Below are 9,999 nucleotides of genomic sequence, written 5' to 3'. Positions count from 1 at the left end.
AGCTCGACCGTCTGCCACTGCGTGTACACACTCTGGACCGGGAGAATGCTCTCGTTCGCTCAGAATCGCTGGTCACAGCAGGAGGAACCCTCATCGACTCGATCAGAAAGTCTCTGAAGCGAAAAGGATAGCGTCTGCTGGCGCCAGGTGAGCTTATATACTCAGTTGATTGCTTATGCCGCTCACCTGCGCAGGCTTGCGCTGCCAATTCATTCTTAATTGGCCCGTTCAATACTCTTTCAGACGAGTAGCTTCTGAACCGAACCTCCCAATGCGTGGATTTTACAAATCAAATCCACTTATAGTGCTGAAGTTCCCCCCGAAGGGGAACTTAACATATGGAATAATCGTCAGATAAAATACGGTTTTGAAATCGAACAGTTTTGTACCTTTAGACAAAATCTAAAAAAAGTTTGAACGTGTTGAGTATTATCAGGCTTTAATAATAGCATGTTATGTAAATTAAAGAGACCGTAATAATAGCAGAGTGACTACTTACAATATATACAAATATCAACTGTCACTATGTATCTCGTAGCAATATAGATATATTTATTTTACATATATTTATTTTAAGCCTGATGTGTCAAACATGATACATGATTTTTCTATTTACAATATATATATATATATATATATATATATATATATATATATATATATATATCTTCTTCGGCCTTAGTCCCATATGGTTGCTAGGTCGGCTCTGTGGAACAAGCCATTTTAGACTTGTCCATATGATAACGACTTTTTTTTACACATTCCTGTCGGCTGGAATACCCTCGTACACTCATACACTACAGAAAATTTAGCCTACCAAATTCACCTGCAGCATGTCTTTGAACTGTGGGGGAAACCGGAGCACCCAGAGGAAACCCACGCAAACACAGGGAGAACATGCAAACTCCTCACAGAAATGCCAACTGAGCCGAGGTTTGAACCAGTGACCTTCTTGCTGTGAGGCGACAGCACTACCTACTGCGCCACTGTTTGGAGGAAACGTCTTACCCCAGATGGAGCAGTTCAAGTATCTTTGGGTCTTGTTCATCATGAGTGAGGGAAGGATGGAACATGAGATTGACAGGATTGATGCTGTAGCAGCAGTAATGCGGGCGATTTACCAGTCTGTTGTGGTTAAGAAGGAGCTAAGCCAAAAGGCAAAGCTCTCGATTCACTGGTCAATCTACGTTCCTACTCTCTCTTTTGGAGCTTTGTGTCATGTCAGAAAGGACAAGATCTCAGATATAAGCGAGTGATACAAAGAGTGGCAGGTTGCACCTTGGGTGAGGAGCTCTGTCACATGGGAGGACCTCGGCGTAGAGCTGCTGCTCGTCCACATCGGGAGAAGTCAGTTGCGGTGGTTGGGCATCTGTTAATTCAATAATTCATTACACTAAAATGCCTTTTTACCTGTTTAAAAAAAGTATAAACTATAATTTCGACAACAGAAGATATAAAATAGTTAATATGCAAAAGTTGTTCCCTTCTTTTTTGAATATCTTTACAATTCAGCGGCTTCAGACATTTGTGTATCTTATTTAACACTTATTTAAAATGAGTTGAAACAACACAATTATCAAGTTCTTTCGGGACAACATAATTGTTTATGTTCAATCCACTTAAATTTGTATAAAACTATTACATTAACTTAATTGATTTATGTTGAGATAACATAAAGGAATTGTTTGGAACATAGCGTTTTCTTACAGTGTATATGATATAGCAATGCAATGAAAAATCCATAAATGTATGTGATCCAGGGCTGGTCCTCATCTCTCCTCTGCGCCTGTGAGGGTTTGTAGTCCACTAATGATTGTGACTGGATTAATGATTGTCCTGCTGTGGACCCCGCCGCTTGTCTTCTGCTGCTCTGTGTCTTATCAAAGCTGAGCCTGGAATGTGCCGTCTGCTATGAAACCGGGGGGTCTCGATTCTCGATATTCCCACCCTTTGCTCATGGTAAACTCCACACACTAACCAGCAGTGGAGCAGCCTACCTGAAACAGCCTGCAAACCAACACACACACTTGAAAAATTGGGGTTCCAACAGTCATGCCCTAGAGGAACTATTGTGGTACTACAGCAGTCAACATTTGAAGTGCATCAAAAAAGTTTATGAAAATTGTCTAAAACTATAGAACACTTATTTTCATCTTAGGACAATTTTGACTAGTGTGAACAACATATTAATAATCTAACCCAGGAGGCACAGGACATCAACATGACGTCAGATTGATGTTGTACCCCAATGAGATGAGATGTTACATTTTGGGTGGAAATGAAAATTGTGTTGACGTCAGAACCAACGTCAGACCGACATCAGTGTCCAACGTCGGATGTTGGATTTTGGTCAACGCAACCTCAAATCAGCAAAATATTAATGTTTATTGATGCTAGTGCTTGACGTTGTGTGGATGTTACCACTATGACGTCTATCGGATGTTGGATTTTGGTTAGCATACGTGACAAATAATTCTCAGTATTTGATGTCAATATAACATTGGTTTAAGATGTTGACTCGATGTTGGATTTTGGTCAATTTCCAACACAACCTAAAATCAACCAAATACCAATGTCATTTGATGTCATTATTAGACATCAAAATAACGTCTTAGACACAAGCTAGATATTGGATTTTGGTCACCCGACGTCAAGAACTAAATCTCTCCTAATATTAACATCTTATGATGTTGTGTGCTTTCTGGGAAGTACCTTTTTCTCTACAAACATCAGATGTGGGTAGAGGCATGGCTTAATTTATGCCGGAACATGGCGGATCGGTATCTGGCACCTCTGAAATCTGATCCAGCACATAATTTTACCATTAGCCCTCCTCAACCATCCTACTGTTTACTTTCACTTTCTTTCGCGACTCCTCCACCCTCTTCACTTTCGTCTGCTACACCCCTTCCATCCTTTTTCGCTTTTGTCCGCAACACCCTTTCGCCATACACCGCCAAACCCCCCCTCACAGTCTCTTCTTTTGTGCTCAACAACTCTCCATCCTCGGGTAACATGCCGGATCCATTACCCCGATCTGTTCTGTGTCCTCGCAATTCACTTATTAAGCACTGGGTAGAGTATACTAAATCTGTACTCAAGTACAATCAAGTACTTTAGGAAACGTTTACTCAAGTAACAATCTTAAAAGTAAGTGAAGTTACAGTTTAATTATGTTTATATGTTATATTTATATTGGTTAATGATGTAAATAATATCAAAATAATCAGTTCTTTTTAACAGCAGTTCCTTTAAAAACGTATTTTATTCTTACATATTTTAAGTACTGCAATGTAATATTGCCTCGTGATATTTGCAAAAAAGTCATATGAATCATATTTATTACCATTTGACAGTAATGGAGGAACGCCACTAAATGTAAGCGTATAGCAAAGGTTTTTTTTTTTTTTTACACTTTTTAAACTCTTAAAACAAAAACAAGTACAAGTTGCCCAACATATTTACTCCTGTAATTGTAATACAGTAAATGATCAACACCTTTAAGCCGCGTTTCCACTGCACATGACAATCGAACACAACTGTCGGAATACGCCCCCTTGTGGCACTCGCACATAATTTTCAGTTTTGTCTTACACCATGGGAGAGAAGCTGATTCTCGCGGTGTTTGAAATAAAGAAGTGCAAAAGCAAGAGCCCGTATTCTTAGTGCGTTTACCATAGTTAAATGAATGAATGAATACTATAAACTCGTAGACCGCTAAAACTTTTGGAGGGAATATGGAGACAACATTAAAATATAATATATTTATTACTCATTTATCAATAGAAATATTTTTTTTTTTTTTTAATATAGATTTTTTTCGGAACTTTTTTAAAGAACCCTATTTTTCATGTCGCGAGCACGGACCTGCTTGGACAACATTGGAATACATTACATCCGGTCGCATACGGTCTAGTTGTAGGAGTTTAAATATTTCAACAGATCCGCAGCTCAAATCGGATGCAAATTTTCCGCATACAGAGATGATCGGAACTCCATGCAGCTCCCGCACTACTCTCTATTGGAAATGTATGATTTCTGGTCTGTCGCTTTTCGTGTGCAGTGGCCATTCACACAGGGCTTCAGCGTCAACGCTTGACTGAAGGCTTGTCTGAAGTTGGGGCTGACACGATCGTCATAGCAGCGTCTTCCAATGAAATTAGTCAGAAATAGGCCACTGTCTAGCTGGTGTATTTGCATACAGTGATCTGATTGGCTGACGCTTCTGTTGGCGCTTGAAAAGTTGAGCTAGTCCCAACTTCTGCAGCGAGCAACGCCTCTGCAGCGGCGCCGACAGATCCACAATGCAGTTCGGCAACACCGGACGTCACCAATTCAAAGTGAATGGGAAGCGTTGCCGTTCACACAGAGCGTTAGAATTAGACTAAATATTGGATTCACATTGAGCTCGTTAAATGGACAGCGATGTTTGCGTGAAGAATTTTAAATCGATTATTCCCATTTTTAATGGACTATTTAAGTCCATATAGTTGATCATTTATTTCTAAATTGCATTTGTAGATTTTTTTTTCATTAAATGTGACTTGTTAGTTTTGTTACTCCCAATAAATGCTGTTGTTTCTTTTTTACTTTCTATTCTATAAAGATTACAGTACCGTTGTTTTTAATCTACTTTTACCTGTGCTGTTTGACTGTTTGAATCATACAAGTACGGCAAATCATGGTATTTCACATAATACCTTTTTTTTTTTTTTTTTTACCTCAACCGCTAACAAGAATTGCACAGTATTGAAGCCACAAGTTCAAAACTCTTCACACAATTAGCCAAATAGAAGTCTATGTAGAGCAAACTATGAATACTTTTCCATTGCTTTCACAATAATGTAATAAACATATTTTCAAAAAACAAACCAAAAAAAAAAAACTATACATTTTTAGCACTTTTTGCATGCAAATAAAATCATTTCAAAACTGTTGGATGAGCTATTTGAGTGCTTAGCTGATGTTTCATCTCTAAATTGCATTGGATAAGCATCTGAGATTGTTTTTGCATTAAATGTGACAATTTCTTTGCTTGTTTTCAGGACAAAGACCTTACAAACATTAGGCAACTGCAGCATGATAGCGACCCCGTTCCCATTAAATGTGCCCTAGTTTAGCATGTTTCCTCAGTCGTTGGATGGGAACAAAGTGGCTTTGCATCTGCCCATTAAAACTGTTGGTCTTTAACTAGGAACAGTTAATGATGTTGTAATGAAATGTATGTTCAGTTGACAGTTTTCAGCCAATAATCTTTAGCCTCTGCAATAATATCAGACTTCCCACAGATCTATTGCAGCGCAGTTAATTCTAGATAGGATACAGCTAGGATACTCATGGCAGTAAATAACATATTTTTTGTGACAACAAAATAATATTTTGACATTACCGTGAGGTTTGGGTTTAAAGTTTAGGTAGGGGTAGATGCTAATAAAATATAATTAATGCTTAATTTAATAAATAATACTTCACATTAACTTCTGATCACAGCTGTATTCCTTCTAGCAACAACCGCAGGAAAGATCCGAGCTGCTGGATTTACATCATGTTTATTCATAATTTTCTGCTGTAATACATGAAGGTAAGCAACTGTTTGTCTGGAAGAGGAATAGAGAAAATATTCTAGTAACATAAACAGTGTGTATCCTACATGAACAAAGCACATTGTCCAGTTATATTGAAAAATAAATATTATTGCAGTCTCCATATTTGCTTGTAGTTATGAATGTCCGAAACCCAAAATAAATTATTTGTTTGATAGCATGGATAAATTATGATTTATGACAAGCGCTGCACAGCTTGTTCTGTGCCTCAGCCTGCACCGACAGATTAGAATTTTAGCAGTTGATGACCGGCGCTCTGAACGTTCTAATCACACTGGTGTGATCGTACGTTTCTGTGACCAGCCGAGGCTAATCACACCAGTGTGATCGTACGTGAAAGGGTTAAACAGAAATGAAATATTTTGGAAAATGCTGAAAACCTATAAACATTGATCTCCATAGTATGCAAAACAAATACTATTGAAGTCAATGTTTACAGGTTTTCAGCTTCTTATTGTTGCAGTTTTTCAGCTTTTTCAGAATATCTTTTTTCTGTTCAACTGAAGAAAGAAACTCCTAGTTGAAACAACTTAAGGGTGAATAAATAAGTATATTTTCATTTTTGGATGAACTACTTTAAGTAGCAGATAATCAGACTTAGTATGATTTGTACACCGTCACAAAGCATTCAAGCAGGAATATCATATCATATACAAACTTCTTTTTTCTCCACAATTCCCTTAATGATGTCCAGAGGAGGAACTTGAGCTTGAGTGGAGTCTCAGGACGGAGATCTTCCTCAGCAGACAGACCCTCATCCTTTAGATTATACGAACATGTAAACTTGTGAACTCTTGTTTGTCTTCGCCCTGGAGGCCTGAAAACTGTCATCCGTCTCCCACCAGCCTACTTTACCTTTAACCAACATCACACAGCAACCTGGGAGGGAAAGAAGCAGGATTAACCATGAATGATCACTAACACAACAACCAACATCAGCAGGCTGACAGAAGAACTGCACAGAGAACACACACACACACACACACACACACTGATTGACAGCTCACTACAGGAGGGAAATTCCCACACCCTGCGCAATTTGTAGAAGAGCCAGCATGAACACACAATCGCACACACACATGAATGCATTAAAACAGACAGACTAACCCACACTAAGGGGAATTCACTAAGAATGAATTGTGCTTGTTTATAGTATCTATTTGCATACACAATCTGTATTGTTGTAGAATTCAGTTAATTGAAGTTATTATGCAAATGAGTCAGTGCAATGAGTCATAATTCCTGTACAGCATTTATGAGTATATCTACCTGACAAAAGTCTTGTTGCCTATTGAAGTTTTAGGAACAACAAATAAGTTGACTTCTAGTTGATGATTTGGTATCAGAAGTGGCTAATATAAAAGACAAAGGCCTCTAGATTACGCTTAGTTTACCCAAATAAAATCTGATCATACCTTGATTTTTAATCCTTTAATTAGGAAAGTAAGGTCTGACTTTGCTTAGACAAAAGTCTTGTCACCTAACAGAAATAATGTCCAGTATAGAATATAAAGTCATGCTGCAGTGAAAAAAAGATTTAATATTGTGTATGACTCCCATGAGCTTAGAGGACTGCATCCATACATCTCTGCAATGACTCAAATAACTCATTAATAAAGTCATTTGGAATGGCAAAGAGAGTGTTCTTGCAGGACTCCTAGAGTTCATCAGGGTTATTTGGATTCATCTTTAATGCCTTCAACTTCATCTTACCCCAAACATGCTCAATAATGTTCATGTCTGGTGACTGGACTGGCCAATTCTGTAGCACCTTGACCTTCTTTGCTTTCAGGAACTTTGATGTGGAGGCTGAAGCAGGAGAAGGAGCGCTATCCTGCTGAAGAATTTACCCTCTCCGGTGGATTGTATTATATTGGGCAGCACAAATGTCTTGATACCTTGCGTACGCCCCCATACTGAATGTAACCCCAAACCATGATTTTTCTTCACCAAACTTGACAAATTTTTGTGAGAATCTTGGGTCCATGCGGGTTCCAAAAATTCTTCTGCAGTATTTGTGATGATTGGGATGCAGCTCAACAGATGATTTATCTGAAAAATCAACCTTCTGCCACTTTTCTGATTGCTCTTACAACTGGGAATGATGACAAGACTTTTGTCAGGTAGTGTGTGTGTGTGTGTGTGTGTGTGTGTGTGTGTGTGTGTGTGTGTGTGTGTGTGTGTGTGTGTGTATATAGTTGAAGTCAAAATTATTAGCCCCCTTTGCATTTTTCAAAAAAAAATTTTTTTTTAAATATTTGCCAATTTAAAGTTTTCTATTTTAATTTCAAACTGTAAATGTTTTCAAATGTTTATATAATTTTTGATTCTAATTTTATATAATTACAATTTAAATTACAGCACTCTTTTTAGTGTAACATCATTCTTTAGAAATGATTATAATATACCAATTTGTAGCTCGAGAAACAGTTATTATCAGCACTTAAACAATTGTGTTTTTTAAAATTATATTTTGCAGTGAAAATTAAATCAGCATTTATTTGTATTTGTTATCATTTTTGGCTGTGTGTGTGTTGTAACTACAAATGATTTAAATGACAAATTAATTTCTTTTTTTTTTTTTTTTTTTTTTTGACTTAGTCCCTTTATTATCTGGAGTCACCAAAGCGGAATGAACCACCAACTTATCCAGCATATGTTTCACACAGCGGATGCCCTTCCAGCTGCAACCCATCTCTGGGAAACATCCATACACACTCATACACTATGGACAATTGAGCCAACCCAATTCACCTGTACCACATGTTTTTGGTCTGTGGGGGAAACCGGCGCACCCAGAGAAAACCCAAGCGAACGCGGGAGAACATGCAAACTCTACACAAAAACGCCAACTGACCCGACCGAGGCTCGAACCAGCGACCTTCTTGCTGTGAGGCCGCCTAAATTACATATAAATGCTTTTTTTTATTTTTGGCTAGAATTATTGTATTTCACATATAAATCAATGAATAATTAATTTCCCACTGCCATAATTAATAGAAACATTTGTATATAATATGAATGCATTGCTATTTCATGATGCACTGTGAATAAAGTTAATTTATATATTAAAAAGTATTTTTAATTTAATTTATATATTACAAAGTTGGGCGAGGCAGAGGCGCAGTAGGTAGTGCTGTCGCCTCAAAGCAAGAAGGTCGCTGGTTCGAACGTCGGCTCAGTTGGCGTTTGTGTGTGGAGTTTGCATGTCCTCCTTGTCTTCGTGTGGGTTTCCTCCAGTTTCCCCCACAGTCCAAAGACATGCGATACAGGTGAATTGGGTGGGCTAAATTGTCCGTAGTGTATGAGTGTGTGTGTGTGAATGTGTGTGTGGATGTTTCCCAAAGACGGGTTGCGGCTGTAAGGGCGTCCGCTGCGTAAAAACTTGCTGGATAAGTTGGCGGTTCATTCCTCTGTGGTGACCCCGGATTAATAAAAGGGACTAAGCCGACAAGAAAATGAATGAATTAATTAAAAAGTATTTTTAACCCAATATTAATTGGGTTTGTGCAAAAACAACATGACTCTATAATTAAAACCATAAAATGATTCCGAATTAGAAGTTTATACACATATTGTAAAGTCATCTTTTTTGAAGTTGTAAATAAAACAAAGATTACATTATACAGGAAAGCACTATTTATCAAGTTCACCCTTCCATGCATCATATACAGAGACTTGCTCTCTCCTTTCTCTCTTTGTGTCTGTAGGAAACCGAGCTTGACTTGGCCTTCAAGTCTTGATTTGAATGGCATCCTATGAGCTGGGCCTTTCGCTTGCATTACAGTGAATCTCTTTGGGGTCTCCATTTGTCTTTCGACCCCCCTTGGTCTTTTTACTTTTTCTCTCATCCGTCACTACGGATGGACAGCTCGCTAATGAAGGAAGCTGAATGGAGTGCGGAGGCATTATCCCCAACTTCTCATCCATTCAGAACGGCTTCTAGTTTAATGGCTCAGGCCACACAATGGCAGATGTAAATAAAGATCAAATGAAAGAGGCCATGACACACTCGAATAGCCGCGGAGAGATGTTATCTACACAGGCTGATATTCAAAACCTCCCGGGAAGGCGATAAAGGACCTTTCCTTGTTGAAGAGTGTCTACCTTTTTGTTTTAAATGCTGGATTGGGTTACGGAGAAGACTGAACAGGTTATGGAGTTGACTGAGTGTGTGAGACAGTTTGAGAGTGAAAACAGACTCTGTACTGTAGGACCAACTGGAGCAGACAGACAGAAACATGACAGACCACCCTTATAGGGGTTATGCTCAGCGCTCTTTAAATTTAGAACATTTTTGTAACATAGCCCTAATGAAAAAAACAGCTTAATCCAGCCTAGACCGGTTGGCTGGTTTTAGTTGGTCTACCAGGCTGGTTTTAGAAAGGTTTTGGCC

At 38.4% G+C, this 9,999-nt stretch overlaps 1 long non-coding RNA gene across 1 annotated transcript in view; it reads right to left on the bottom strand.

Annotated features, from left to right (window-relative positions):
• Positions 1–4,720: 4,720 nt before the first annotated feature.
• LOC141377672 (uncharacterized) overlaps positions 4,721–9,999 on the bottom strand; it is a 33,902-nt gene continuing 28,623 nt past the window's right edge. Inside the window, exon 3 of the long non-coding RNA XR_015507212.1 lies at positions 4,721–6,482. This is a non-coding gene — a long non-coding RNA (uncharacterized LOC141377672). The remainder of the gene's footprint in view (positions 6,483–9,999) is intronic.

Source organism: Danio rerio, chromosome 14 (assembly GCF_052040795.2).
Source record: "Danio rerio strain M-AB ecotype USA chromosome 14, GRCz13ab, whole genome shotgun sequence".
NCBI classification, from domain to species: Eukaryota; Metazoa; Chordata; class Actinopteri; order Cypriniformes; family Danionidae; genus Danio; species Danio rerio.
The sequence above is the reverse complement of the archived record's forward strand: the minus strand, read 5'-3'. Positions and strand labels throughout refer to the sequence as shown.